The sequence below is a fragment of the Marmota marmota genome, unplaced genomic scaffold (assembly GCF_001458135.2).
Source record: "Marmota marmota marmota unplaced genomic scaffold, marMar, whole genome shotgun sequence".
NCBI classification, from domain to species: Eukaryota; Metazoa; Chordata; class Mammalia; order Rodentia; family Sciuridae; genus Marmota; species Marmota marmota.
In genome coordinates this window covers 2,895,939-2,911,461 of record NW_025999991.1, presented here as the reverse complement: position 1 = coordinate 2,911,461, position 15,523 = coordinate 2,895,939, and the positions used below count along the sequence as shown (strand labels likewise).

The 15,523-nt window shown below is 35.5% G+C and overlaps 1 protein-coding gene across 4 annotated transcripts in view; it reads right to left on the bottom strand.

Annotated features, from left to right (window-relative positions):
* Positions 1-9,688, bottom strand: part of Ccdc102b (coiled-coil domain containing 102B) — a 195,433-nt gene extending 185,745 nt beyond the window's left edge. For 3 of the 4 annotated variants that reach the window (XM_048806622.1, XM_048806623.1, XM_048806625.1), the window contains exon 1: positions 9,388-9,534. The gene's annotated coding sequence lies outside the window, so the exon portion shown is untranslated. Of the gene's footprint in view, positions 1-9,387 lie in introns of all 4 variants that reach the window. The other variant, XM_048806624.1, reaches the window with a different exon arrangement.
* Between the last annotated feature and the right edge of the window lie 5,835 nt (positions 9,689-15,523).

Genomic DNA, 15,523 nt, shown 5'->3' with positions numbered 1-15,523 from the left:
TAGAGTTACAAAAACAAATTATGTTTGGTCTTTTTTGCTGTTGTATTTTCATTTTAACCAGATAGAAGGCATCTGTCTCAAGCATAGATAAAAATCTAAGTGGGGCTTTGCTAGCTGTTATGGTAACCCAAATGATTATCCCTTTTGTGGAAGTGATTCAATGAGATTTATAAATAACTTCCTGTTGAAAAAAAGATAAAAATAAAAATAAAATTCATCTGAAAAAAATACATAGCTGCTTACTATCCTTTTAAATCTTTTAGTTATATTTTATATTGTGTGTGTCTCTGTGTGTGTTCCTAAGCCAGCATCCCTTGCATATAATATATTCTATTCCATTCTAAGTGATTTATATTCTGTTGCAAATCTTTCTGTGGCTCCAAACTTCAATGAAAAAGATTATCATATAAAGTAAATTATATATCAAAAAACAAAAAGTAGTAAGCTACAGTAATTTTAAGATTTTCAAGTGCCTGTAATTATTTTCCTTTGTCTAACACTTAAGGAGCTCATGTGATAACAAAAGCAAAATAAAAGACACAAAAGCCAGCAAGTTCATACGAAATGATGTATTCTGATGACCATTTTTTTTTTGCTCATTTCTATTCTAATTTTATTTCTTTGTTTTAAAAAAATTATTTTTTATTTTATTTTTTATTTATTTTTTATTTTTTTTAATTGGTTGTTCAAAACATTACAAAGCTCATGACATATCATCTTCCATACATTTGATTCAAGTGGGTTATGAACTCCCATTTTTTACCCCAAATACAAGTTGCAGAATCATATCGGTTACACATCCACATTTTTACATAATACCATATTAATGACTGTTGTATTCTGCTACCTTTCCTATCCCCTACTATAAAATTTATTTTTTATTAATTGCTCGAGACAATACAATGATCTTGACATATCATACATTTGATTCAATGGGGTATGAATTCTCATTTTTCCACGTGTACAGATTGCAGGATCACATTGGTTATACAGCCACGTATATACATACAGCAATACTAGTGTCTGTTGTATTCTGATGACCATTTTATTAAAACACATACACAAAAATGTCTTCTCATTTCTGCATGATGTTACAGTAGAATAAAGATAAATATTATATTTTTAAACTTGCATTTTTGTATTAAGTCAGTGAGTGCTTATTGAATGTCTACTATATCCCAAGCACATCATTCTAGAGGTTGAAGTTGTACCAGAGAAGAAAAAGATTTGAATGTCCACCCTCAAGGAGCTCCCATTGTGATTACCTGTGAAATCTGACTGAGAAATTCAAGTAAGTATTAAAAAAGAAAAGTTTTCCAAAGACTCACTTTTATCAAGTTAGCGAGCTGTTCACATTTTTAAATGAAACAAAACATATTATGAATGAAAATGAATTATTTTGAATATGATGGAAAAACTGGAAAATAGAATTGTATAAACTATAAAGCAAACTAGCCCTGTTTTTGGAGTTTAATACTCCTGATTACCCTCCCACATATAAATATTTACACAGCCAACTCTACTTTCTGTATGGAAAATGAAGGGACTGGGGGCAGAAAGTAAACTGAACTTTCTAAATATCCTCCAAGTGTGTTATGGAGACAGGAAAGCTGGCTGCCTCCACCCCTCCAAAGCGGTGTGTTCACAGGGCAGCCCTACAAAAACTAAGTCTCTGCATACTCCAAACCCACAGGTCAGCTTTAGTCCTTGAATTAAATGCCTTTATTAATGAAGTTGCAGAAGAGGTTGACAGAATAAAATTATTAGTGAATATGGAACTTCCTGTTTCATAATTGTTTTTTCTTAAAGTACACAATTAATTTTGAAATCACAAGGCTAGCTCCTTCTGAATACTAATAGCATGAATTTCAGAAAGTATATCGTTGTATGTCTTGGGAGATGAATGAAAAAAGATCAAAGGAAGATGAAAAATGTGTTTTCAACATAAATAAAATAACATTCATTTATATGCAGTTAAATCAAGTAATTTCTCCTATTAAGGAGCATTTTTAAACTCAGAAAAGTTATCAAAAAATCAAAGACAGACAATGGGATTATTTAAGACTAATATTCTTGTACAATCTAACAAAAAGGGAAATAATGTATATATAGCCTAATATAAATATATCATTACCATGGATTAGCAGGACATTAGCTAACAGTGTATGGGGGTTTACCCAAGAGTGTCTGAGTCACCATAATTAGATGTGTGGCATCATTACATTTCTGTGGACTCTTCTGAGTCCATAGAAATACTATCAATCACATTTTATTGCAATTCTTTTCATTTTAATGTAATATAAACAAGAAATCAGTTTTCAGATACATCCTTCGGAAAACACAACGTGATGCTTTTGTAGTGCATAAGCTCCTTATAACAATGAGATGCAAATGTTGATCTCACTGGAAGTGTTTCATTTATAAGAGTTTATATCTTAAGAAAGACATGAAATCTTAAAAAAACAAATATTAGAACTTTATTCAACAATTATTTGCTATAAACATGAGTAGAGCTTTTTCCTGGTTTTAGTCCCTGTACATATGTTCCCCATTTTAGTCAGTGAATTAATCATTTGTTTAGACACAGGATCCTCAGCTTCCAATCATCTTTATAAGTGTTGATGTTCCTGATTTTCTAATTTTAACATAGGAAAAGAAAGCACTAAAAAATTTAACCATAAAGCAAAATTCTTAACATAATTGCTAATTGATCTGGAATCAGTTTTCATTTGTGTCCTTTTATTTTGGCTTAGTTGTTTATTTCCTTAGTAATAAAAACTAAGGGAACAGGATTAAAAATTTCAAAATAACAGGAAGTGAATAAGCAGTGTTTATATTTCTCAAAAGATCTGACTTTCCAGTCCCTGAAACAGAAAATGTAACCCATGTGTAAGGAAAGCTGCAGAGTCAGAGTCCAGATTAAAATCTTGGTTGCTGGAAGCTTTGTTTTCACCTCATCTCCCAGTCTGAATATTTTCTTCTCATCGACTCTTTCACAAGTAATCCCTCGAACGTCTCAATCTAAAATCTTCCTCCAAAACTCTTCTTTTGCTGTTTTTCTCTTAAATATCTCTGCCTCCTCAGATTTATAGATTTAATTTAATTTTAGTTTATAAATACACAAATAAATACTAAGAATTCTGTGGATTCTTAGAATTGAGTTTATCATTTCCATCCTTGCCTGCTTTGACACCTATTAGACTTCCCTAAATTGTTCAAATCTCTTAATCAATAACAACCAGAGGGCATATTGGCTTGGTTATGTCTATAGGCTGCCAGAATTTATGTACTTCTCAGTGTCAAGATAACATAAATATGCAAACAAGACGACATCAGAAGGTTTGGTACAAGCCAGAGGACGGTGGGTCAGATTTAGGAAATCTGGATCAAGTCTCATCCTTAATAAGCTCATTAAACTTTATGTATTCATTTACAATAAGGAGAGAGATGGTATGATCTATGACTGCCCTGAGAGTGTTTTTTTTTTTTACTTTATTTCACAGTGCATGAGTCACAGGCCATCGGGCATGGTACTTCCTTGCCAGAAGTAGTGCTCCCTAGAAATGAAGGCAGCATGGGTCGAAATGATCTAAAGTATGAATTTGACAGGGCACAGAAAATAAAAATATAAAATATTTCACTAAAAACTATATATATTGCTTATATGTTATATGATGATGTTATATATTGGGCTTACTAAAATATATTAATTTCACTTATTTGTCTTTTAATTTTTTAGCTACTTTAAATTGAAAATCATGCTTGAGCTATATTTATATTGCACAGCACAACTCTAGAGTATCCGAAAAGTTTCAAATTGTTTCTTTTTTATGGAGAATTTTACAGAAATGGAAAACTATGTTTTGATTTTTCAAAAGCACGTTCAACATGTTTTGGCAACATTTCTGTTTCAATCATGTAGAGTTTTCCTATATATGTTTCAAATTAAGGTGATTGCTCATAACATTATTGGCAAATATATTCTTGAAAAGTGTGTTCTGATAATGAAACACCAAAATGTCTATGGCTGTCATTTAAATATATGTGTACAGGTCATTTTATTCCTGGCCATACAGTTACATAATGCAGTTGTCATATCACAAGCAAATGGACATCATTAAAAAAATTAGATACATCTGCTCAACAGTTCAATCTAAACTTTGAGAAATCCCACCATTTAGACAATGTGCAAAAAATGATGACTAACTTTTAAAATGTGTATTTGTTAAAATATCTGCTGTACTGGAAGTCAGAGGCCAAGAATCATATTACCCATTCATGCTCTCTGAACAGCATTATTTTAGAACTTAACTGTATTTAAATTTTAGCTTAGGGCTGGGGATGTGGCTCAAGAGGTAGCGGGCTCGCCTGGCATGCGTGCGGCCCGGGTTCGATCCTCAGCACCACATACACACAAAGATGTTGTGTCCGCCGAAAACTAAAAAATAAAATATTAAAATTCTCTCTCTTTCTCTCTCTCTCTCTCAAAAAAAAAATTTAGCTTAAACTTTGGCAAAGAATAAACATCTAGAAAAATTGTGGACTTAGAATTTGTTGGATGTGAAAAATGCTATCTTGCTCCTATCCCTCTCTGCATGAAGATTTATTTTTCTAATGCAGTTTGTATGAGCGATCAGGACATGATGTAAACAGAAAGGAGACAAACAGAGAATTCTAGCAAGATACCAGCACCCTAGCATGGGAACGGGTATTAAAATGTATCTAGTGAAACCAACTGTGTTACTTAATTGCTTAAGTACTGGAGGAGTTGAAGCATTTCAGGGACAAAAACTTCATGTCCAAAACATTTCCACATGTAGTACCCTTATAACTAATATTCTCACCCTAAGTTCCTAATAACTCCAATATCTTCACTTCACCTCTCCACTGGCTACTTATACACCCTAGACACCATACTGCACTAGCATTTCTTTCCAAATCAATGACACACACCTCTTATTACCTCCTCCCATCCTCCTTGTAACTGTCCTTTTTGACCCAGGCTTGAGTCTGTCAATCAACTCTACGGCCTTTCCACTGTCTCTCACTTATTTCACATCTCCCCTCCCCTCCTCCTCTGTACTCCATTTTTAATAGATAAGTCTCATCCTGGCATTCCATCCACCTCACCAGCTTAGAAAACCCTAACAGGTCAATGCCGTCTATCTGCCTGCTCCATATGTGCCCCTGAGCACCTGCTCATATTAGAGAAAACACCTGCTTGGGTCTCACCTCAGGTTCTTGATTCTGAACCTCAAAGGGACTTTCACCACTGCCAACTCAACCTTATCCCATTTCACTTCTCTTCCACTAGACTCCTGTCTTCCTTAAGGCATCTTCATTGGTAAAATTGTTATGTTTTCCCACGCTCTACACCTCTCAATCTCAGGATGCCCATGTGCTACGTGTTTCTGCAGAGGGATTGTCCATGCCCTCAAGTCAGGCTTCCTGTTTGTAGGCACATCTCATCCCTGCTCACCTACTCAAAGGCGGGTCTCCTGCCAACACAGTCCTTGCTCCTGTGTTACATCAGTTTAGACCCCTGCTTTAGGCCATTCTCATCAGCAAGAGAAGTGTTGTGATACCTTCAACTTTCAAAAGTGATCTTGATCCCTGCTCAGGAGCCATCCCATTTCTCTGGATTTTTATAATAAAAATCTTTAAGAAAACATTTTTCTCTTTCTATTCTCTCTTGAAGTTACTCTATCAGTTTCAGCCCCAACTTCAAACAAAATCAGAGAATGAATGATTTCTACATCACTAAATCTAATTAATGGTTAACTCTAGACCTGAAATTCCTGTTTTATTTGAACAATCGGTAGCATTTTATATGATTGTTATTTCCATCTTTCCAGAATCCCTCACTCACCTGACTTAAATCAACCCAGATAATATTTAAATACATAGTAATATTAATAATTTTTCAAAGTTAAGATTTCAATTAAATGGCTAGTTTATTTCCTCTAATACAGTGTCCAGTTTTCCTTTTTGTACCCAAGGTCTCAAGTTCATATTCTATCACATTTGAGCATCTGTAATTGGTGAGAACTTGGCATCAGGAATAAAAATCATTCTGTGCAATATAATCTTGGAACATAACCTAAATCTGTTTATTTAAAATACAAAGTCATGAGGTCAGGGACCAGATCATTGCATTTCAAATATCTTCATCTGTTTCAGTGTATGGAAAATATGTTTCTCCTGTAAAGCTTACTTAAATGATACTATACTTATAAAGTAACAGATAACATGTTTATAACTGATAGCATAGAAACCATCATATATGCATATATTTGTATATGTGTATATAAATCTTCCAAAAAACTCATTAACAGCATAAGCTGAAGTTTTTTTTTAACTTCATTCAAACCATAGAAAAGAGAGAAGAAGAAAATGAATGCTAATTCAAACACTAGTTCTATTTTACTTCAAGAGGAAATAAAAGATATTTAAAGTTTGTATACATGGGGGACAGTTGCTAATAAATAGGTTCTAGTAATTTTACTATGGATACACTGAATATTACATAATCCATTAGCAACATAAATTTTATGTGTACTCTTCCACTTGTTGAGATAAAACTAAAATGTATATGGTGCTTTCCTTTGATAATAATTGCATCTTTCCATAGTTTTAAGAGGGCATGGTCACTAAGTAGTCATCAACATCACACATTGAAAAGAAATCAAGGAGAGTCAACGTGCTCCTGATAACATTCCCAAGCACTTCACGTATTTCTATTGTGTACAGTGATCTTTGCTGAAAACCTGTAATGAAATTTCCTCTGAGAAATCAAAAGATACCTTCTCTTTAATGTTTTTTAAAATAAGAAAGAAAGCCGTGAGTATCGAAGAGGAGGCAAAACAATTCAAATGTAAAATCTGCTCCTTATTTTTTCTCTACAAGCATTTTATTTGTACTTGTTTTTAGTAAATCTCTTCCACAGACCCAAATATTTATTTGCCTTTCATTTGTTACCTACCATGAACCAGGTATCAGGCTTGATGCAGATGACAAATATGAACTCACACACAGGTGCCCACACACACTGAAACCTATTGTCCCTTCCTCAAGTGATCCATATTTTCATACTTTATTAGAAAAATAGCATAGAACACTGTAAACACCTCCCTGGTAGTCAGAGACACAGATCCACAAGGCCAGATATGTCTCCGTAACAATTACTGTTCCTTATTTTCATCATTGATTTCTGTTCTCTATTGCCAAAGAAAAGAGTGGAACACTTGATAGAATTGTGATTGATTGGCTATACGGAATATTGAAATTGATCTTTGGGTTGTTGTCTCCCTTCCTCCTCTTTGTACCTTATTAATTCAATGCCCATTTCAAAACTCTCTGTTTAACTTCTACCAGATTCACATTCCTAAAATACCAGCATAGCACTGTGAACATACTCTGGAGCCAGAAAGACAGTGCCTGGAACCCTGGCTCCGGCACTCACTGTATCTGTGGCTGTAAGTAAATGATTTGACATTTCTGAACACCAGATTTCTTCATGTGTAAATGAAGGTAACTTGTAAAATGAAGTTCAGTTTATTGCAGAGCTATCAGAATTGAAGACATGTATGTCAATCACCTTGCACACAGGAAACACCATCTGTGTTGGCAGGATATGCTGCTGATGGTGAGAATGAGGTTAAGGATGATATACTCCAGCTCAGAAACTTGCCATCACCCTCACTGAAGGATATATAAAACTTGAAACATTGTGTGAATTTTAAGATTTCCACAAACATTTTCTGCTCCACCTATGTGGAGCACAATGTCAACTATTCACAAAGTGCATTTTTCATGTTCCGATCTCTCAGATTACTTCCCACTATTCTTCCATGCTTTATGCTAATTAGTGCCTTTAAGTTGACTGCTTCCTCAAAGTAAGAATATTTCTCTTGTTTTGAGCACCTATCTAAGTTTCACTAATTTTTCAATATTCATCAGAAAGTTGAACCTCTTTCAAAGTCTCATGAGTTCCTCTAATACTAACATCTCTGCTAAAAATAAAAATTTTTAAGATTTTGATGGATCTCAATTAACCTTGTCATATCAGCATAAAAATAAGGCACTTTTTCAAATAAAGGTGACCTGAGAATATTTTTCATATATTTAAGAATCATATTCATTATCTTTCTGCCTCTAAGAATTAGCTAAAATACATAAATTAAAGGTCATATCCACTGTAAGAGGCAAGAAGCTCTGTACCTGGGATGAAGCAACTGTTGAAGCCAATGAACATGCAGAATTCAAAAGAGAAACCAAAAAATAACATTATTTCACAAGAAAACTATTTTTAAAGTTTCTGAAAAAAAAATTCACATAAACTATTTCTCCATATATTTTAAGTCCAGATTGCAAAATGACACAAAACCTATAAATATTGTCTGACTAACTTATTAAATTCCTTTCCAATTTACTATTTCTCAAAAATGTGGAAAAAATAGAATTCAAGAACATTTAATGTGTACATAAGGACATTTATGGATAACAAAAAGATTATAAAAAACAGAAAAATGGGTATTGATGTAAATAAGATTATAAAGAAATATCATTATATAGTTTGGTGCCTTATATTACTTAAACATTTCTAATTGTATCTTTTATTTTAAGAATATCTTCCTCATATTTATGTCCAACTGATATACCCACTGGGCATTTATTTGATAATTTATCTTTGTAGAAAACATAAGCAAATTCTTCCCAATTGATTATAGAGAGTTTTTTTCCTTTAACCCTGCAATTTATTTCTGTATAATTGAACATCAATTTCTTTTCTTTGCTCTTAAATACAAGATTTTATGATTTTATTCCATGTCTCTATCTCTTCCACACTATACAGGTAACATATAAAACAAAGACAGTATTAGGGCAATATTTAAAGTATACTTTTCTGTTAAGGATGAAAGGAATTTAGCATGAAGTCTCATGAAATGAAAAGTGCATAGACTTTGCATGACAATTTCACAGTTTTTACTACAAGAATACAGATTACTTCAAACACATTCATTTATATGCACATGGAACTAGAAAGTAAGGATTCACTATCAACCAATTCTATGACTGTCTAAAATTGGAGTTGAAATTTTTACCTGAGTTTTGTTTAGAATATAGTTTTTTTTTTTTATAAAGACAGAAAATGCATGAAGCTGTCAGAATAGATAATACCTACAGTGGAAAAAAAGGAAGGGAAGCGAAGAAATCAACTGCATTTTAAAAAGAACCCCCAAATCCTGCTTCCAGACCTACAGCAAGTAGCTTTCCTCTATATCTTATAAGCAACTGTCTTTTCCTTTGCTCTGAGAACACAGGCTTTGCCTAGCAGGAAAGTATGAAAATTAAATAGAAAACCAGAAGGTTATGAAATTCTCTTACCCTCTGGGCTTGCGGGACTGTGCTAGCGTCTCAGTTGCAGACACATGTGTAAACAAGAGAATTTCCTGCATCCTTTTCTCATCTGAGCAGCTCCGGGGTCCTGGCCAACGGGATTATTCCAGTATTAAGGACACCCCACGCTAACTCCAAAAGGATTCCCATTGGTTGTGAAGTTCTCTCAAAACCGATACCACAACACCCTCTTTGGATCACAAGTAAGATAACCAAAATAAAATAATTTCAATGTTCTCAAAGTATTAAGTATTGTTATTCAAAGCTTTCCAGACAGCCCATTTGAAACTATGTTCTGTAAGCAGAAAAGGAAGAAAATACCTACCTCCTCATTCACACGTATATTTAGTATTTAATAATAATAACTTCTAAAAATGGAAAAGCCTAAAGCTAAAATGACAAAAACTATTAAAGCCCCTATCTGGAAAATAGCTAAAGGAAAATTCTACTGCAGGTCATAGAACAATGGAAAATATCACTTGTTCAATTTGGTTTGCATTAAATTGCCAAAAAAGAAAAAGAAATCCTATTTAATAAAGTATTTGAGAATACAACTCATAATACAAAAACTATCTGTCAATCCTTTGATCTTAGTCATGTTGGCAGGGAATGTGACCTGCCATCCCCAGGACTCACAGGAGAGTTCTCTGGCCTCTTCCCAGGGGAAGGAGTGGCTTTCCAGTGACATGACTCAGCTGTCAGGAAGTGTTGTGATGAGGGGTGCTGGCAGACCACGGAGAAGAGAGCTTTCCTGGCTGACAGAGGACACAATTCCCCGAAGGAAAAGAGCAAGGGCAGAGGAGACAATCAGTATGCTCCTCATGAGTGACACCAGGACAGCTTTGGAAATTAGGAAGTAAATGTCAAGTAAATGAGTTTATTCTTCCACCTTTTAATTTGGAGGATTATTCTTAGCTGAATATCAGGGTTTTTTTAAAAAATATATTTTTTAGTTATAATTGGACACATACCTTTATTTTTTCTTATTTATGTTTATGTGGTGCTGAGGATCGAACCCAGAGCCCCATACATGCAAGGCGAGCACTCTACCGCTGAGCCACAACCCCAGCCCAGCTGAATATCAGTTTTTATCCTTTATTTCTACTTCACAACATCCTTTCCTTCTCATTCCCTGATGCAGTGGAAATGTGACCTTTCTCCCTATAGAATCAATAAACCCTTTTGAGCTATCTGGCTCCATCGCACTTCCCTTTGTCTTTGAATTCTCCCCCTCCCTGGACTTCCCCATAGGATTTTAAACACCATAAAGTCCTCAGGTGATTTCACTTGTGCCAATAAATTTTACTTTCCATCTAGTCATTTTCATTTGCAGGAACTTTTTGTCTCTCCTTCACAGTCAAGTGATTGGAAGAGCTCTCCCCAGCCAATAACCCCATTTAATCTGGATCCACTTCCTTTAATGCATCAAAGTAAACACACACACACACACGCCTTTATGTGAAAAAAAGATAATGTTTACAAACTCTGTTCTGTCCTCACTTTAACGAATCTATGCAGCCCTTGGATGCCCTTCGCAACCCTGTCCAAGCTTACCTTGGCACAACACTCTCCTGACCTTCATCTCTAGCTGCCTCTTCCCACCTCCTTTGTGGTGTCCATTCTCCTCCCATCCTTTGTTAGACATCAGGTAGGTTCTCAGATAAACATATACGCATTCTCTCTCTGGTTAGTGTCAAACATGCTCATGGTTTCAATTACCATCTCTATTTTTCAGATGACTTCTCAATATCTGTCTTTGGGCCCAATCATCTTCTGAGTCTCCAATACTCATTCACTAGCACATTGTGCCCCTGCACTAGAAAATATCACGGATACGGAACCAACGTGTTAAATCTGAAGTCATCATCATGCCGTGGGCCTACTATGTTATACCAATAAATACCAACAGAGCTTATAGATGACTAAACAAAAATCCTGGAAGTCACCATGACTCCTATTCTACACCCACTCCAATACCAGTTCCTTGCGATTGTCATCAATAACTTCGCCATTCTTCTCTCTTCTCACTGCCACTACCCTGGTTCAAGCACATAACCATTCCGAATCACTGCAGTGTCCTCTTAAATCTCTTCTCTGCTCCCAAACTTGCTCTTCTTGTTGTTCAGTGAGAGATACGGTGGCCTCCATCCAGTTCACATACTACTTGACACTCAGAAGATTTCTAATCCTCTGGTCAACTCTCTCCTTCTCAAGCTTCTCTTATTTTCCAGAATGAAGCTTTTCGGTATTTTTTTTTTAATCTCTTACTTATATCATGCACTGATCCCTTCTTTTTTTCTTTTCTCTCCTCAGTATTGGAATACCTCCAAAGAACCATCAGTGGTTCTGTTCTTATTCCAGGGTTATCACATCTATTTTTGAGGCTTTCTTTTATTATATATATCATTGCACATTGCATTGTGAACTCCAAAAAGATGTGCTGAAATCCTACCCAATGCCTATGGATATGACCTACTTAGAAGTAGTATCGTTACAAATGTAATCAAGTTCAGCCATGCAGGGTGGGGCCAGAGCTAATCCAATGTCTGGTTCCTTGTAAAAAGAGGGGCATTTGAACCCACACCGTTGGAGTATACCGTGGCAAGACAGAAGCAAAGATCGGGATGATGCATCTACAAGCTAAGGACTGCCAAAAAGCACCATCAGCCAGGAAAAGAGAAGAATGGTCTCTCCTCAGGCCCTCAGAGAGAGCACAGGTCCGGTTGACTCTCCATTTTGGACTCCTAGCCTCCAGAACTGTGAGACAAGAACTGCCCCTTGTTTTAAATCACAAGTTTGTGTAATTGGTTACAGCAGCCCTAGTAAACTAATATACATAAAATTCCAAATATACAAGATATCCTCATAATAGTGCCTCGGCCTTCAGATCTGTACTTCCAACAGTCTAATGAAATATTCACTAGGAACCAGTCAAATCTCAGTGACACCAAATCTCTTGTATTTCTTCCAAAAACTTTCACAGTATTTCCGTCTTAAGATACTATCACCCCACACTCCCTCAATCATTTTGTTATCCCTGAGTCCTTACACTACTCTGCCCCTCAAATTTAGTAACTCAGCTTTGTACTAAAACTTGAACAATCAGTTTATGTCTCTGTCTCTGCTTCATCTTCTTCCGTCTTTGCAGAACCTGCACCAGTCAGGATTTTGTCTCACTACAATTTTTTACAGGAGGTTCCTAAATTACCATCTAGTGAACTCTGACTGTGAATGGAGGCACTGTCTCACTTGCAGCTTCCTCAAGTGAAGGATCATGTTTTCTCACACAGCCCCACCTCCCTTGGGGCCAGACAGTGAAGTGGGTGTCCTGCTTCACAGTTAATGCTAGGTCTGGTTCTCAGGTTCTTTGTTCACTGGTAGCATGGTACTTACCACCATCAAGGAGACAGTAATCCAGGGTCTCCATCCTAGCTCAAAGGGTACATTGAAACCATGATCCATAATCTACATGCATACACACACACACACACACACACATACACAACATACACACACACACACACACACACACACACCACTTGCATTACCTGAACATTCCATCTCACGTAACAATCGCCAGGAATATAAGAAAAAAGGGGGAAAAAAGTATGGGGAAATGAAGTCTTGGACTTTTCATAATTTGTTTTCAATGTCTTGAGGCACTCAGCTCACATCAGTGAGGATTGATTTTTATTCTTCTTGAGTGGATTCTAATTTTATTCCATACACTAGGCCTTCCCTGTGGATTCTGCTATTTGCCTATCCAATATCATTTCTCCCCTTCTTTTCCAACAATAAGAATTTTATTTTTGTTTAACTCAACAATGTGATTAATTAAAGAAATTGCGATCTAGCTTCCTGTACAAATGCACTTGGCTGGGCAGTAAGTTTTGCCAATGAAACGTAAGTGGAAATCTAATGAGCATTTTCAAAAAAAACAAAACAAAACTGTTCAAGATGCCAACCCATTTCTTCTTTTTCCTTTTCTTCTTCCTGTCTTGAGAGGTCAGCAGGCTGAAGGTGGAGAAGCCACTGCTGAATGACGGTGCTGTCCTGGGCCCCTGATTCCTGTGGAAGACACAGAGTGAGAAGAGCAGAAGGAGCCGGGCTGGCACAGCTCTCAGTGTGCGGGGGAAGGTGGTCATCTGGCTAAGACACTGTCGGGTTTCTCCTGGGGTCTTCTTACTGAGTCAGGAGCTGCTTCAGGCTGAGGGAAAGTGGTCATGGTCTCTGCTGGAGAAACAATGGGAAATAACTATTAATCAAAACTGATTTTATTCCAGGTCATTATCCCCTAACTGGGAGGTCCAGAAGAAAGCATAAAATTGAAAACTCATACCACAACCTCCACCCAGATATACATCCATCTCTTACCCTGCTGTGAGGCATTTCCTCATTCCCACGACTCAGGGTTAATGCCAAAGCTCTGCACTTAGTTACATGCTTTGCCTCAGAGACAATAAATTTCCTAAGGAGGTAATATTGTATTTGTCTTTGGGTCTTTTGCAAATAGACAAGTTAGTCAATGGACAAATGGCTGAGAGTATAAATGGTAAATGAATTGATGAATGAATGCTCTATGAGTGCATTGAAGAAAATAAAAATAATGAGAATATCTGAGAATTGGAGAAGTTGTAGAGAAAATAAATTAGAAAAAAAAATGCCCTTATAACAGTGAAAAGGTCCATGGAGATGTTTAAATTTCTCCTACCATTTCTCCCTGCTTTTACAAATTAAAAGAATTAATAGGGCCAACATCATGCATATGTGCTTCTCCCAGACAACTTTTAAAAAATAGAAATACTAACCAAGTAAGACAAATAGAATTTTCTGTGGACCTTAAACTATTTAAACTAAGCCATACTTTTAAATTTTAAGTGCCACAATTTTAATGGTTTGAACAGTATTCGAAACGTGACAGTGTCAGGAAATGTGACAGTGTCAGTAACTGAAAATTTCTTGTAAGGAAGTCAATTGTGATTTTGACTGAGAATCAGTAGGTGGTTTAGAATTGTGATTAGAAACACACATTTACAAAATTCACAAAATTCCTCAGCCACAGCTCTGATGTTACAAAGTTGTGGATGTGTAACCGATGTGATTCTGCAATCTGTAATTGGGATAAAAATGGGAGTTCATAACCCACTTGAATCTAATGTATGAAATATGATATGTCAAGACCTTTGTAATGTTTTGAACAACCAATAAAAAAAATTAAAAAATTTAAAAAAATTTAAAAAAAATCAAGCGGGTGGACTGGGAGGTCATGGTCTTCTATTAAGCTAACTAACCTGTCCCCACCCTCCTACATCAGCCTCATAAACAAACCCTAAAGACAGTATGTGAGTCTGCTGTGACATATAGAAAATAACATTTTTAACTCTCTTACTATTTTAAAAATGGAGATAATTGTCTCTCGGTTGCTTTACAATCAATATATATTCTCAATAAGAATGTGAGGCTTTAGCATTAAGTCACTTATAGTTCTATTTTGTCAAAGGAAATGTTAAGGAAAAAAAATGAGTAATGAATCTGATTTATAAAATCTAATACATTGAAAAGAGATGACGCCAGACAGACCTGAGATGGCGTCTAGTGGAGTGTGCTCCCAGCAACATCTCTGAGCCTCATGCCTTCATTTATGAGGTGGATGTTAGACAGATTGTAAAAGTTAAGAGATGACAGACATAAAGTGCTGCAAAAGGTACTTAACATATGAATGAATGAAAGCTACCATCAGTAGTAATTATTATTATGCTGTCCTAACTACATTATCTATAAGGTAGTCTAAAGCAAAATTTTACATATTACATATAAATGCTAAACAAATGTAGGCATGGTTTAGTTTGATGGTTTAACATATTGCTGCCAATAAGTGATAGTTTCATGGTTGTGGTCTTGTTCTGGCACCCAACACTTAGGATCTGACCAAGACAATTAGGCACATTACTTACAATAAAATCCATGCATTTGTGTTTGTGAGACTCTGAACATTTCAGGGATGTTCCTTGGAAGATCTAATCACAAAAAAGTGACCCCAAAACAAATATTTTCCTTTTAAATCATCAGATATAATATATATATATATATATATATATATATATATATATATATATATATATAT